The sequence below is a fragment of the Cricetulus griseus genome, chromosome 2 (genome assembly GCF_003668045.3).
Source record: "Cricetulus griseus strain 17A/GY chromosome 2, alternate assembly CriGri-PICRH-1.0, whole genome shotgun sequence".
In the NCBI taxonomy this organism is placed as follows: domain Eukaryota; kingdom Metazoa; phylum Chordata; class Mammalia; order Rodentia; family Cricetidae; genus Cricetulus; species Cricetulus griseus.
In genome coordinates, this window is record NC_048595.1 from 92,192,000 (window position 1) to 92,208,077 (window position 16,078).

The 16,078-nt window shown below is 36.7% G+C and overlaps 1 long non-coding RNA gene across 1 annotated transcript in view; it reads left to right on the top strand.

The window, feature by feature from the left end:
* The first annotated feature begins 9,870 nt into the window (after positions 1 to 9,870).
* LOC107979865 overlaps positions 9,871 to 16,078 on the top strand; it is a 32,305-nt gene continuing 26,097 nt past the window's right edge. The window contains exons 1-2 of the long non-coding RNA XR_003482947.2: positions 9,871 to 9,909; positions 12,140 to 12,242. This is a non-coding gene — a long non-coding RNA (uncharacterized LOC107979865). The remainder of the gene's footprint in view (positions 9,910 to 12,139; positions 12,243 to 16,078) is intronic.

Genomic DNA, 16,078 nt, shown 5'->3' on the forward strand with positions numbered 1-16,078 from the left:
GCAATATATTAATAATGGAGAGATAGGTGGTGAGAAGAGGGACAGATATGGGCAAATTCTATACTTTCTGTTTAATTTTCATATAAACTTAAAATTGTTCAAAAATAATTATATTTTTCCTAAAATCGACCATTAAACAAAATAATACATATGGTCATATTTCAAGTGGTAGAATCAGCATTGATTTGTAACTAAATAGAACAGTACTTAAGGACATAATGGCATTAAGTAGCAAATATGCAATGGCAAGCCAAAATAATAACATACAATGACAAACCAGAAAGATGGGATTAATTTATAAAGTAATATTTGCAACAAAAATAGAAACTACTGGGAGTAATTAAATTTATAATAAACTAAGTTTGGGAGAAGGTACTTTTGGAATGAATCAATAAAACAATCCCTGTCTGTTTTATGTATTTGGGACTATTTTCATATAATAGGTGTGAGTGGAGGCAAATAATTATGCATGGCAAAAAGAAAACGTCAACAAAAGCCATTTTCTAATGAAAAATATTAGGATCCAAAGACAGCCAGTCAGTTTTTAAAATTTTTTCTATCATGGCAATCAATAAATCGTTATTGAATAGGACCTATAGAAGACAACAATGCACTAAAATACAAACTCTATCAGTTTCATGAGAAGCAAAAGCCTGTCTGAAATACTTACTTTTATGATCTTCTCAAATGTTCCTCAAGAGAGTTTGCAATATAAAATAGATTCCCAGTGAAAGAAAGTGGAAAACTTGTGAAGGCACCTAAGATTAGAGCTGAGAGTCATAGGCCAGCTAGGTTGTCAATCAAAGACTATAGTAGGACAGACTGTTTAGAAACATATTTGAAATGCAATGATGGCTTATATCCTCAAACATGCAAAAACAGTGCGATTCTGCTGGACTTCCATTTGGTTGCACTGTTGAGTTCAACCATATGAGAGTCTGGATATAGTCGATAATGTGATATAAAATAAAATGGAATGAAGCCCTCACAACAGTTTTGTCTACAATGATCAATATTTAAAAGTAACTAGCAACATGATAAACACAACAAAAGACAGCAGAAGAAGAAAGTGAAAGGGTGATTGAAATATTTGAGCTATTAGCTTATCATGAAAGGTACAGACTGCATTTTCAGGTCTTACTGACTATGCCTTTGGTTTAAACCTCAAAGACTAACTTAGTCTATGAAAATTCATCAGAAGAAATTAATAATCATTCATATACAATCACAGTTGAGTAAACATCCCTGAACCATATTAACTCACCTTGTTATTGAGTGTGCTGGAACTGAACAGAACCTGCATGTAAAGCTAAGCAAGTCCATCTCAGAAATGTCCTTTTTAGTTTCTCATCATAACAATAGATTCATGCTTGTCCACTAAGAAAACATTTCTTTTCTGCATCACCCCACTAATCAAAGCACAAGAGAAAGCAGTTTTGCACAAAAAGTTTAGGGTTTATGTACTGAGATACAAATCAATCATTTTTACTTTGTTATAATAAAATTTTCTCATAAAATGCTTTCTTTTGCTTTGTCAACCATTAGCTTGTTGAGTATATTAGTGTAGATCAATTTGCATGTACACTCTAACTCAGAGCACAGCAGAAAGGAATTTTTTCTATTAGAACAGATTTTTTAAGGTAATATAAACATATCCTGTTCATTTTCTACCAAAATGTAATTTTTAAACTGAAATAATCCTTCTGTAAAAAGACCAACTGTGTTTGGTAGAATGCTGCCTGTAACCTTAGCTCACTACCAACATCAATCACTCTACGGGAATTAAATTTTGACTCATTTTTGGAAAATATTGCTTAATTCTCCTGAGAAGGTGGCTTCAAATAGGAACTAGGCTTCCAGTTGACATTTTGGATGCTCCAACTGAGGCACATGAAAGCGTTTCATCAGGCACAGCACAGCAGCAGCTTTTCTTTCCTTAGGACCATTTTTGTATAGACAAAATTATGGAATCAACAGACTTCTTTGCAGTATTCATTCTGAGTCCAAATGATTTGACATCTCAGAGTTTCTGGGAAAAAGAAGCCTTGTTTTCATTTGACTTGATTAGGGGAGGATGCAGTTGAATCAGGCACAGAAAAGTAAATACAGTATCAACTTTGTAGGCCTGCCTTGCCACACATGACTTACACAGAATATCTCCATGCTTATTTCTGAACTCTACTTAGAATTTTAAAAATCCTACTGGTGAGTAAAGTCTTAGGCATTTTCATGTTATGGTTGCAGAATTGTAAAGATCTGGTTTATTTTATTGTTCAACTGATTTACTTTAAGGGAAAACTGATGCCTATAAGAAATTACAATCATTTAATGGATGGTAGAATAGAAATGATGCCCTCTAAGTAGTTCAGTGTGTTCTACTGTCCTAAAAGGAGTAACAGCATGTATTAACTGAAACTTTGTTGCTGTTTGAACTTTGGCTCTTGAAAATGGAAAGATGGCCAGGCCACCCAGACAGACACTAAATAATTAGAAATTCTAAAATCACTTTGATTTTAGAAAGATTCATTCTATAGAATCTAACTGCCACCAGCTTCCTGAGAAAGTTGGTCAAAAAGAACTTTCTGCACTTTGGGCTTATCCAGTAACAAATCCTGCCAACAGTATACCTCTAAGGCTTTGGATGAATTTTACATAGATGGTTAGCATAGCAAAAGTCTACAGCTGTCTCTTAAATGTTTCTATTTAGATAATTTTGTTAATGAAACTCAAGAATTAACGAATTACATAAAGACTATGGCATAGCAACGATCACAGTTGTTCCTATCCTCTTTTATCATCAGTTTCCATTTTTTATTTATTTTTATTTTTTTATTACTTCAAGTTAGGGAACAAGCTTGTTTCACATGTAAGTCCCTTCTCCCTCTCCCTCCCCTCACCCCCATCCCTCCTCCCCCACCCACAACCTACCCCCACCCCATCCACCCACCACTCCCCAGGCGGGGTAAGGCCCTCAAGGAGGGCTCTGCAAAGTCCACCAAATCTTCTGTGCTGGGCCTGAGCCCTTCCCCATGTGTCCAGAGCCAGAGTGTACCCCTTCACGTGGGATGAGCTCTCAAAGTCCCTTCTGACACCAGGGAAAAATACTAATCCATTACCAGAGGCTTCCTGGAGTGCAGAGGACTCCTTATTGACATCCATGTTCGGGGGTCTGAATCAGTCTTATACTGGCATCCCAGACAGCATCTGGGGTCGATGTGATCCCCCTTGTCCAAGCCAACTATTTCTGTGGGTTTCTCCAACCTGGTACTGACCCCTTCAATCTTCATTCCTCCCTGTCTTCAACTAAATTCCAGATTTCAGCTCAGTGTATATCTGTGGATGTCTGTCTCTCCTTCCATCAGCCACTGGATGAGGGCTCTAGGATGGCATAAAGAGTAGTCATCAATCTCATTTTAGGGGAAGGGCTTTTAGGTTATCCTCTCCACCATTGCCTGGATTGTCAGATTGTGTCATCCTTGTAGGTCTCTGGAGATCTCCCTAGTTCCAGATCTCTTCTCGGACCTATAGTGGCTCCCTCTGATATGGTATCTCTCATCCTGCTCTCTCTCCTCTATTCTTTCCCCAACTGAATATTTCTGCTCCTCCATTTCCTCTCCTCTACTCCTCTTCTCCTGCTCTTATTGTGGCAACTCCCTCTCCCCTACCCTCATGATCCCAATTAGCTCAGGAGTTCATGTCACTTCACATTCCTGGGGTCCATTTACCCCTTAGAGTGCTTCATGTTTCCTAGTTTCTTTGGGGAAGGGGGATTATAAGCTGGTAATGGTTTGCTCTATGTTTAAAATTCATATATAAGTGAGTACATACCATGTTTATCTTTTTGTGACTCGGTTAACTCACTCAGCATGGTTTCTTCTAGTTCCATCCATTTGCCTGTGCATTTCAAGATTCCATTGATTTTTTCTGCTGAGTAGTACTCCATTGTATAAATGTACCACATTTTCTCTATCCATTCTTCAGTTGAGGGGCATCTAGATTGCTTCCAGGTTCTGGCTATTACAAACAATGCTGCTATGAACATGGTTGAACATATAAACTCAAAAAACAGTAGCTCTACTATATACAGATGATAAATCCAATGAGAAAGAAACCAGGGAAACATCACCTTTCACAATATCTACAAGCAACATAAAATATCTTGGTCTAACACTAACCAAATAAGTGAAAGACCTGTACAATAAGAACTTTGAGACTTTAAAGAAAGAATTAAAGAAGATATCAGAAAATGGAAAGATCTCCCAAGCTCTTGGATAAGTAGAATTAACACAGTAAAAATAGCAATCCTGCCAAAAGCAATCTACAGATTCAACACAATCCCCATCAAAATCCCAACACAGTTTTTCACAGACATTGAAAGAACAATACTCAACTTTATATGGAAAAATAAAAAACCCAGGATAGCCAAAACAACTCTTTACAATAAAGGATCTTCTGGAGGCATCACCATCCCCGACTTCAAGCTCTACTATAGAGCCATAGTTCTGAAAACAGCTTGGTATTGGCACAAAAATAGACAGATAGACCAATGGAATCGAATAGAAAACCCTGATATTAACTCACACACCTAGGAACACCTTATTTTTGACAAAGGTGCTAAATGTATACAATGGAAAAAAGATAGCATCTTCAACAAATGATGCTGGCACAATTGGATTCAGACATGCAGAAGATTGCAGATCATTTCCATTTTTTAATAAAATATTTTTAGAAAGTTGAGGCTGAGGACATGATTCAATGGATAAGGCACTTGCTCAGCAATTATGAGAGCCTTCATTTGAATTCTAGTACCCATTAAAAGCCATGTGTGACCACATATGTCTGAAATCCCAGTGTGAAGTGGCACAGATAGGCAGATCTGTGTTTGAGGGCTCCTTGCCCAGCAAGATGGCAAGTCTGAGATTCAGTGAGAGAATGTTTTATGTTTTAAAACATATGGTGGAAGAGCAATTGAGGAAGATATTCTAACTTTAACCTCAAGGAGACCCATGTGGACAAACATGCAAGTGCACATCAAAAACACTGGCTAACTACCAAAATAAATACATGAATAAATAAATAAATAAGTAAATAAATAACTGCAACAGCAAGATGAAGAGAAATAGAGAAAGACACTACATATTTAATGAGTGGCCTCTGCATGTGTGTACACAGTTAAGCACACATCCCTATGCATACCCCCCCAACACACACACACACACACACACACACACACACACACACACTTACAAAATTTAATTAGAAAATGAACAAAATTTCTTGTACTAAATGGAATTTCTAAGTTTAGGCTTTGTCACATTTTAATGCCAGCTTTTCAGTTCTATAGCAAAATCCTTGCCATCAGATGCCTTCCCCTGTCTTCCATAAACTTTAGCACGAATGACTCATAACAGTGCAGGAAGCTGGATTGCCACTAACAAATATGCTATTAAGTTCTCATCAAACATTTTTGTTCTCATTAAATCAAAACATTATTTTTTAAAAAGAAATTTCCCAGTTACTTGTTACAGACATGATGCATATTCACATGAAGTCCAAACCAAGCATCACAGCCCTGTAAGCTGCTAGCAGCTAATGGGTAAGCACACCTAACTCCAGACACAAATACCCACTTTTTAGAATTTTTTTAGGAATCTTCACAGTCAAGAAGACTTGATAAATGCTGTCCTTCCAGTGTTTTTCTCTCAGTGTATGACCAGTAGCAAAAATACATAGTATCCAATATTCAGCATTGATATGAAATAAATCATATTAGGGCTTTCAGAATTTGGAATAAATAAAACTGGTGGATATGTGATAACCAATTTCTGTTTTTCAAAAGCCTCTTCCTATCCAACGGGAAAACCAGAGGATTTACAGAGCTAACCTGACATGGTGGCAAAGGATTTGCCCACTCTGGGAAAGCTGCAATCTGTCTCCTGTAGAACCTACTTTCATCAATTGCCCCAGATTTTTCTTTGCTTGCTTTTGTAGTGGAACATCTTATCTGTAAAGCAGCCACATTTCTAAACTATAACAGTCTCTAGCTTACAGCTGACAACAGACTAGCCAAATATTTTATTTAGTTTGTTAATATTAAAATCTTCCTAGTGAGTGCATAAAGATATGCCCCGTGAAAGAAGAATTGTTACAAAGCCAATGTATCAGTTCTCCATTTTTCTACTTTCTTAGGCTAACAAGAAGTTATCTATATTTTGAAGAATTATAGGTCCTTCTGGTAGGATACATTTTTACCTCTATTGTGTAATTAAATAGAGAAAATGGAAGAGCCCTGAATCCCTCAAGTCCTATACGTAACCTCCATAGCATTTCTGACTTTGAGCAGGTCTGGCTGCCATTGGTACTATTTACCTTGCAGGTGACTTTATGGTTGCTAATAAAACTAGGCTCCCTTTATTCTCACATCCAAGTGGCTATCTGGAAGATCCACCAGGTAGCCTACTCCTATCACAGATACCAAGTTGTATCTGAAATCTATCTCAGCTACCTCATGCTTAGCTCATTGCCTGGAAGGTAGTCTTTTTCTGAAATAGATGGAGATTTTGTATAAGGTGTACCTACATACAATTTTGTCTGTTGGGATTAGTTGAATCAAAAAATATATTAAAGGATGACAATGACTTCTATATATTCCCCTGGACTTCATGCTAGTTGGTCATCTGGCTTGCACACATTTACCTTGCTTTAAGATCCTCCATTTTCCTTCTAGTTAGTCAGTTTGGCTGTCTAGTGATCAGCTAAAAGAAATCTTGTTTATATTTCTCAGTCAGTGATCCTGGCTTAGTGATATGACCATAAATTTCCTCTCATCCAGAATATCTGTTTTCATTATAACATCAGTGATTGATGTGTAGGCTATACTATGTGCCTTTTCTTCTCACACCTACCCTGAGGTACCTAGCCTCTACCTTGCTTTCTTAATATGGGTCTAGAGATATCATGACATAATTGTCTGTTTTGAAAATTATTTCTCACATTTCTAATTACAATTCTTTTTGTTACTTTTAGTTTAGTTATTGACAAAGGATATATTTTGCACATATATAGCTTATACTTTTGGTAGACTTTTTGCTTCTTTACAGATCAATCAAAGCAGCTTCATCATTTTCTTGGTTCCTAATCAATGCATTGGTTGTCATTGATCAGATTGTTTATCCAGCAGCTAAAGAGACTGCCCTGTCTACTACACCTTATTTTTCTTTCTGAAGGTACATAGCATTTAGAGACTTTCGCCCAGAATAGTTAAACAGGCACTCTACCCAGGATTCAGATACTAGCCTTTAAAATATGCAGCAACAACCACCTCTACATATTGACAAAGGAATAAAGAATAAAGCTGAATATGTGTTCTCTAATAAAAGAACCAATGTATATGAGAACCTTGGAAGGAAAAAAAAGCTAAAAACTAACACAAATGCCAACAGATTTACTGAGCTATCACCAATTGTATAAGAGAAATTTCCAAAGAAATGGCCACTTAATTGGCAATGGGAATCTATCGAAATGGCAAGGTTATATTATAAAGATATTTATAGGTAGAATTCACTAGTTCTTGCCACTGACACATACAGTTTATCAATTTGAATCACATGGCCAGGATTCTGTAGCTTAGGATCTTGTTTCTGTCATTCATATATTTCCTAGAATCTCTCCCTATGCTCATCTTCTAATTTCTTGGCTTTCTGTAGTAATTCCAGGTAGACTCCCTTCTTCCTTTCCACCCTTGTTAGGTAGACTTACACAGAGATTGTTCTATTTAATAAAAAAGATCTAGCTAAAGAATCAATACAATAAATCCCTTCTTTCCTCCATTCTCCCATTTCTTTTTCTTTATTCTTTCCTTTCTCTTTATTTGTCTTCCTTTATCTCTCTTGTCCATCCAACTTTCCTTTCATTTCCTTTTCATTCCCTTCCCTCCTCTCTCCTTGCATTGGGTTTTCTATCTCTTTTGGGAGCTTATCTGAGATTCTAGTGAGACAACACAGATACCTCTGTGTCGTTGACCAAACAGTCCTGTTCCTGTATAGGGGAAGGCTACTCTCTATAGAGTATATTATATAAGGAGTCTATAATTTTAGCAGAGACACAGATAAAATGTTGAACGAAAAACAAGATGCCAGCATGACCATCCAGAGCAGTTGAATTTGGCAATTAATGAGGTGATAAACATCCTCTATTATCATCAAATCCAGGTTTTCTTTCTGTTTTTTATTTAGAAACAATCTTATTTTATCAATCCCCAAGTTCTCTCTCCCTCCCATTCCCCCATGCCCCCCCACAAACTCCCCCAACCCACTCCCACCCACTCCCCAAAGATAGTGAAGCCTTCCATGAGGGAACATAAAAGAGTGTCACATCACTTGGGTGAGGGCCTAGGCACTCCCCTGTGTATTTAGGCTGGGAGAGTAGCCCTACATTAGGAATTGGTTCCCAAAGACCATTCCTGCACTAGGGATAAATACTGGTTCCACTGGAAGAGGCCCCATAGAATGCCCAGGCCTGCTAACTGGCAGCCACATTCAGAGGGCTTGGTTCAGTCTAATGCTGGTTCCCCAACTTTATAACTAAGGTCCATGTGCAGGACAGGTGTTTCTGTAGATTTCGGTAGGTCTCTCCACCAAGGACTTGACTGTTTTGTTCATCCCCCTCCCTCTCTACAACTGAATTCTAGGAGTATAGGTCATTGCTTAGCTGTGGGTGTCTGTTTCTGCTTCGGTTAGCTATTTGATGAAGGCTCTAGGATGGCATATAATCAATCACATTATTGGGGAAGGGCATCAAAGGCACCCTCTTCACTACTGCCTAGATTCTTAGTAGGGGTTATCTTTGTGGATCTCTGAACATTTCCCTAGTGCCAGATTTCTCTTTAAACCTATACAGGCTCCCTCTATTAAGGTATCTCTTTTCTTGTTCTCATCTATTCCCCCCCTTACTCAGTCTTCCTGATCCTTCTTGTTATCTTGACTACTCTTTTTCTCCCCTTCTCTTTTTTTCCTAATGCCTCCCTTCTCCCCACTAATTTTTCAGGAGTTTTTCTAATTTGTTCAGGAGTTCTTAACCCTTTCCTCTTCTTCAGGAGACCATGTATTTCTCTCTTAGGTTCCACTTGTTTCCTAGTTTCAATGTTGGTGTGGATTGTAGGCTGGTAGTTCTTTGCTCTATGTCTTATATACATATATGAGTGAGTACATACCATGTTTGTCTTTCGGTGTCTGGGTTACCTCACTGAGGATGGTTTCACCTTGTTTCATCATTTGCCTGTGAATTTCAAGATTTCATTTTTTTCCCAATTAGTAATACTCCATTGTATAAAGGTACCACATTTTCTCCATCCATTCTTTGGTTGCTTGCTTCTAGGTTCTGGTTACAAACAACACATCTATGAATAGAGTTGAACATATGTCCTTGTTTTATTAATGTGCATCCTTTGGGTATATGCCCAATAGTGGAATTGCTGGATCTTGAGTTAGAAGACTGGTTGTTATTTTCCTGAAAAACCACCACATTGATTTCCAAAGTGGCCACACAAGTTTGCACTCCCACCAGCAATGGAAGGATGTTCCCCATTCTCCACATGCCCTACAGCATAGATTGTCATGAGTGTTTTTTATTTTAGTCATTCTGGAAGGTGTAAGTTGCTATCTCAGAGTTCTTTTGTTTTGCATTTCTCTGATGGCTAAGGATTTTGAGCACTTTCTTAAGTGTCTATTGTAGGGGATGCTGTAGCCACACCTGCTTAGAGGCTGGCTACAGGTATGCCTGACCATGCCTGCGAGGGCGTGGTCAGGGTGACATAGAGTGAGGGATATTAACGTGGCAGGTTTCTGCTTTCGGTTTCACTTTTGGCTGGCTGTATGGGCTGCTGCTGCGCTGGCTGGCTTAGGTCGCTTGGTAAGTAAGGCTTTTCCTTATTAAAATCCCTTGTATTTTTACCTGGCTCTGTATGGGTAATTTCCCACATTAGTCTTTCAGCCATTTTAGATTCATCTATTGAGAATTCTCTATTTAGTTCTATACCCCACATTTTAATTGTGTTGTTTGGTGTTTTGGTGAAAAACTTCTTGAGTTCTTTGTATATTTTGGAAATCAGCCCTCTGTCAGATATGGAGTTGGTGAATATCTTTTCCCATTCTGTGGGCTGCCATTTTGTGTGACTGTGTCCTTTGCCTATAAAAGCTTCTCAGTTTCAGGAGGTCTCATTTATTAATTGTCGATCTCAGTGTCTGTGTTACTGGTGTTATATTCAGGAAGTGGTCTCCTGTAACAATTCATTCAAGGGTACCTCTCACTTTCTCTTCTAAGAGGTTCAGTGTGGTTGGGTTTATGTTGAGGTGTTCGATCTATTTGGACTCCAGTTTTGTACATGGCAATATGTATGGATCTATCTACAATCTTCTACATGTGAGCATCCAGTTATGCCAGCATGATTTGTTGAAGATGCTTTCTTTTTTCAATGTATAATTTTGACATCTTTGTCAAAAATTAGGTGTTCATAGGCGTGTGAGTTAATATCCAGTTTTTCAATTCAATTCCATTGATCTACCTGTTTATTTTTGTGCCAGTATAAAGCTGTTTTCAGTACTATAGCTCTATGATAGAGCTTGAAGTCTGGGATGGTGATGCCTCCAGAAGTTCCTTTATTGTACAGGGTTTGGTCTGCCCTGGATCTTTTGTTTTTCCATATAAAGTTGTATATTATTCTTTCAAATTCTGTGAAGAATTGTGCCAGTATTTTGATGTGGATTGCATTGAATCTGTAGGTTGCTTTTGGCACGATTGCCATTTTTACTATGTTGATCCTACCTATCCAAGAGCATGGGATATCTTTCCATTTTCTGGTATCTTCTTCAATTTCATTATTTAAAGACCCGAAGTTCTTGTTGTGCAGGTCTTTCACTTGTTTGGCTAGTGTCACTCCAAGAAACTTAATGTTGCTTGTAGCTATTGTAATGGTGCTGTTTCTCTGATTTTTTTTCTCAGCTCACCATCTGTATATAATAGGGCTACTAATTTTTTGGAGTTAATCTTGTTTCCTGCCACTTTGCTGAAGGTGTTTATCAGCTGTAGGTGTTCTATGGTAGAATTTTTCAAGTCACTTATGTAAACTATCATATCATCTGCAAACAATGAAAGCTTGATTTCTTCCTTTCCTAATTGTATCCCCTTGATCTCTTTTTGATGTGTTATTGCTCTAGCTAGAACTTCAAGTACAATATTGAAGAGATATGGAATGAGTGGACAGCCTTGTCTTGTTCCTGATTTTAGAGGAATCATGTTGAGTTTCTTACCATTTAGTTTGAGGTTGGTTTTTAATTTGCTGTATATTGCTTTTATTATATTTAGGTATGTTCCTGTTATCCCTAATCTCTCTAATACCTTTATCATGAAGTGGTGCTGGATTTTGTCAAAAGCTTTTTCAGCATCTAGTGAGAAGATCATGTGGTTTTGCTTTTCCAATTTGTTTATATGGTGGTTTACACTGATGAATTTTCATATGTTGAACCATCCCTGCATCCCTGGGATGAAGCCTAGTTGATCATGGTGACATCAGTTTTTCTCTTCCTATGGTCTATCCTTGTCATCCTACTACTTTCACTTTTTTGTAGCATTGCAGAGGCTCAAGACTCTCCCATGCTAGGTATAATAGAGAAAAGAATATATTGTTATAACTGGAGCAATGTTTTTATTTGCCCTTGGGCCCATGTTTGTGACTTTTAATATCTTATTCCACTGCATTTGGAAATCAGTTGAGAATTCACACCTCTTCCAGCTAAAACTAATCCCACCCTCCTCTCCAGATATGCTTCAGGTAAGTTCTACCACTGTTTGATTTTAGCTTTTCTCTAGTTATGGGATTTGAGAAGTCACTGGATTCCCATGGTGCCTAGATTCTTTAGGGTCAAGATCTTTTGTATGACAAAGAATCAGCTTGCTGTAATCCGAATTGGGGTTTAAATCAGGAGAAATGTAAACTCTAGGGCACTTACATTTTCTTTCTTGTAGCTATAGTCATCAGCTTGTTTATCTTCTAAGTTATCAGCTTACCTATTCTCCACCTTGTTATATAATGATATTATAGTTAGTGTTATAATTCTAACTATATAATATGTCCATATTTAAGGACTTAGTCAAGAGAGTGTGTACCAGGACACAAAGAAAGGTCAAGTTTAGTCCAGAGAACACAAACATCTACATCCACAAAATAGAAGATGTGTCATTACCAGGTAAGCCACAAACCTCATACTTTTCTGAATGCAAATTTGCTAAGAAGGGAAATGGCCCATCTAGAACTTCAGTACCCCTTTCCAATCAGCTGAGGTACAAAAGGAAAACCATAAGCTAATAAACAGTGGGATGGCAACAGCAAAGAAAGGATAATGTAGGTTTTGTAAAAGAACAGTTTTCAAATTCCCTGTTCCATTTCTGCATTTTAATTCTAGGTATCTAAATCAGTTTTTCTCATAATGATATATATCATATAATTGCCAACAATTTGTTTGTTTGAAATGAGATATGTTTAATAGTTCCAGTTATATAAATAGTAAATGTATTATTTTGTAGAAATAAACCAACTTACTATACACCTATCTAAGACAGAGAGGCAAATGGAGAAGGGAAAGAAAGGAATAAAAAATAGAGGAGAATGGAGAAGAGAGGAGAGATATTGAGAGAGAGAAAGAGAGCGATTCAAACCAAGTAATGTTTTGTAGGCAATATTCTTATTCCTGCCTTTTTATGTTCTTAAACTGTATATAGGATCTTGAAACCCATGCTACCAATATTTACTATTATTCAACACCTAAATCTTCATATTAAAGGCACAGTCCATGTTGTCAGTATTGAAAAAGAGCAGAGAACTTCGAGGGATTTGCTTTGTTTAATTTACATTTTAAAGTCTCTTCAATTTATGCTGTTGAAGTATGCAGCTTGTCTGTTAGTTCAGAAATTTTCAAACTTCCTGTTGTCATTGACAAGGTTGTGGAAGAATATAATTAAAAACAACATCTCCCAGTAACCCAGGAAACTCTGCACAAAGGTAGAAGAGAAAGAAAATCTTGTTTACTTTTGTTGAATACATATCAATCCAGAATGTAATGTTTTCCACAGACAATTTCCTAAGAGGTTGCAAAGATACAAAGAAATCTTTGTCTTTTGTGCATCCAGACAGATACAACCTTTTGTATCCATGTTATTAAGATAATACAAGAACCGATCCTGGATGGAACAAAAAAGAGGGAGGGGAGGGGTATTCACCCTTTATTTTCAATTTGTGCTTTCACTTTTATATAATTCTAAGTGGTTTTTCTTCATTTTTCTTTTTATTTTGTTTGGCTGAATTTATTGTCCTTGAAATGTTATCATGATTTAATTCATGCCATGTCTATACATCAACCAATTTTCTAGCATATCCAGGAACAATGAAAAAGCCAATTGCTGTCCTACAGAACACCCTTTTTTCTATAATTGTAAATTAGTTAATTTTAATATTTTAATGTCTATGCAATCAAGTTTTGGTAATTACGCAACCAAGTTTTGGTAATATCTACCTGCATGACAAGCTCTTTTTCTAATTTCTTAAGATCTATACATTTTTTCATAGTACTGAAATGTGTCTGTTAGATGTTTTTGTCAAGACAGTGTTTCTCTGGGTATCTTTAGCTGTCCTGAAACTCACTCTGGAGAGCACACTGGCCTCAAACTTAGAAAGCAGCCTTCCTGTCTCATGAGTGCTGTGATTCAAGGCATGTACCACACTGCTGCCTGGTTCTATTAGATTTTCTTAATAGCAGTCCTCATGCTATTAACTCAACTATCACAATGTTTTTGGCCCTTCTACTTTTAAAATAGTTTTGCAAGTTTTCCATCTGTAGATCAATAAGTATTTTGTTGCAGTATTTTGAATATCATATTTTAATGTGTGATGCTTAATATTGAGTATCAGTTTGGCAAGTTCTAGACTCACCTAGGAGACAAACATTTGAGTCTACTTTAAGGAGTTCCTATACTAGGTTACTAAAATTGTCAAAACCCACTTTAACTGTGGGAAGCAATTTTTTTCTCTGGACCATGGTCATAGACTGAGTAAGAAGGAAAAAGAGTTCACCACCAGCATTCATTGCTCTGATTTCTGAGTGCAGATGCCACATGAATAACTTCCTCAAGCTCTTTCCTTTAGGAGTTCTCCATAATGAGGGACAGCAAGCTCAACTGATAGACTTAAATAAATCTCTTCTCCTTTAAGTCTCTTTTTCTATGTTATTTTATCACAGCATATGGAAAAGTAATTAAGACACATGGTTTCTCAGTTCCGTTCCTTACTTATAATTCTTTGTGTAAGAGTTATCATTTGGCTGAATTAGTTTTATAGTTTCTAAAATATTTCTTACATTTTAATTGGAAAATAAATAATGTGTATCAATTGTGAACTTAGGTATAAAGTATTCCCTACATCTCTTGGTTCATGTATTCTGTCACTTTGAAATCAAAGGTACAGTTTTTTTATAACCTTTAAGTGACCCTGTTAGCATTATTCAATATATATATATATATATATATATATATATATATATATATATATATATTCCTCTAGTTAGGTTTACTTCATACAAATGTGGTGATATATAGATTTTTCTCCACTCTGACATCCTGTCACTCTTATAGTTAAGTATGTGATTGTATTTCTTTATTGGGCAAAGGCAACTTTGCAGGTATAAGAAAATGCTTAACAAGCATTATATATGAATACACATATCAAAAGGTGAGGGTGCTGGATAAAGCCAAAGTTCTGCAACTGGAACTTTATGCCTTCCCGCTCCTTCCCCTCTTTGTTCTTGTCTTTCACAGAGAACTAACTCAACCATTTTGATGTTTCTGATGAAGGGAGCTTATCCCAGCCCTCAGGTTCTATTTGTTTGTTTGTTTGTTTGTTTTTAGGTTTTTTGTTTTGTTTTATTTTGGGTTTGTTTTTTGTTTCTTTCTTTTTTTTTTTTTTTTTTGAGACAGGGTTTCTCTGTATTGTTTTGGAGTCTGTCCTGGAACTGCTCTGTAGACTAGGCTGGCCTCAAAAATTCAAAGGCTCCAGTTTATTAAACAGACAGCCTCTCCAGCCTGAGACCTTCTTCTGTTCTGTGCTCAAATAGGCATCTATCTGTGCCTGAGTGAGTTTTGGGGGCTTGCCATAATTCCAAGTTCTAGCTAAGTCTGTGTGCCAGAATAAGTTTAGAAGTTGTACATAAGCAACTTCTCTTCTCTTGAGAACTAATTTTATATTTGTGCTCCATTTGAGCAGCCTTCTGAATATCTTTGACCATTTGCTAGACAGCTGTTCTTATCACATGTTTGTAAATAAGCATGCACATATTTTAACAGTTTCTTTTAAAATCAGTTCTTAGAATTTATTTGAACAAAGAATCCCTCTTCATTTAAAAGTTTGATCAAAATTTTACTACAAAAGAAAATAGGTAAATTGTTGTAATAATTATTGATTGGTTATGAGAAAGATCAGTTTAAAAAATTAAATTTTAAAAAATGTCCAGGTGAGTATACTATATTTGTCTTTCTGGTTTTGGGTTACCTCACTCAGCATGTTATTTTCTAGCCCTGTTCATTTGCCTGCAAATTTTAGGATGCCATTGTTTCTCACCATTGAGTAGTACTCAATTTTGTAAATGTACCATGTTTTCTTTATCCATTCTTCAGCTGAGGGGCATCTAAGTTGTTTCCAAGATCTGGCTACTACGAATCATGGTGCTAAAACATAGTTGAGCAAATGTGGATACCAGACATAAAGCAAAATACACCCCAGAAAAGCAAGAATCCTCTTCTAGAAACAGATATAAGCAGATGCAGAAATCCACAACTAACTTGTAATCCAAAGCTCCTGGAGTACAATCAAAGTGAGGTAGGAGCAAAAATATGAACAAAGGAGTCAAAACCATGATTGGGAAACACACAGAATCAGCTGGCCCAAGCTAGCAAGAGATCACTGACTCAAGTCTGACAAATTGAGAACCTGCATAAGACTATGAGCTATTCTCCCTTAATATAGGTTAACAATGGT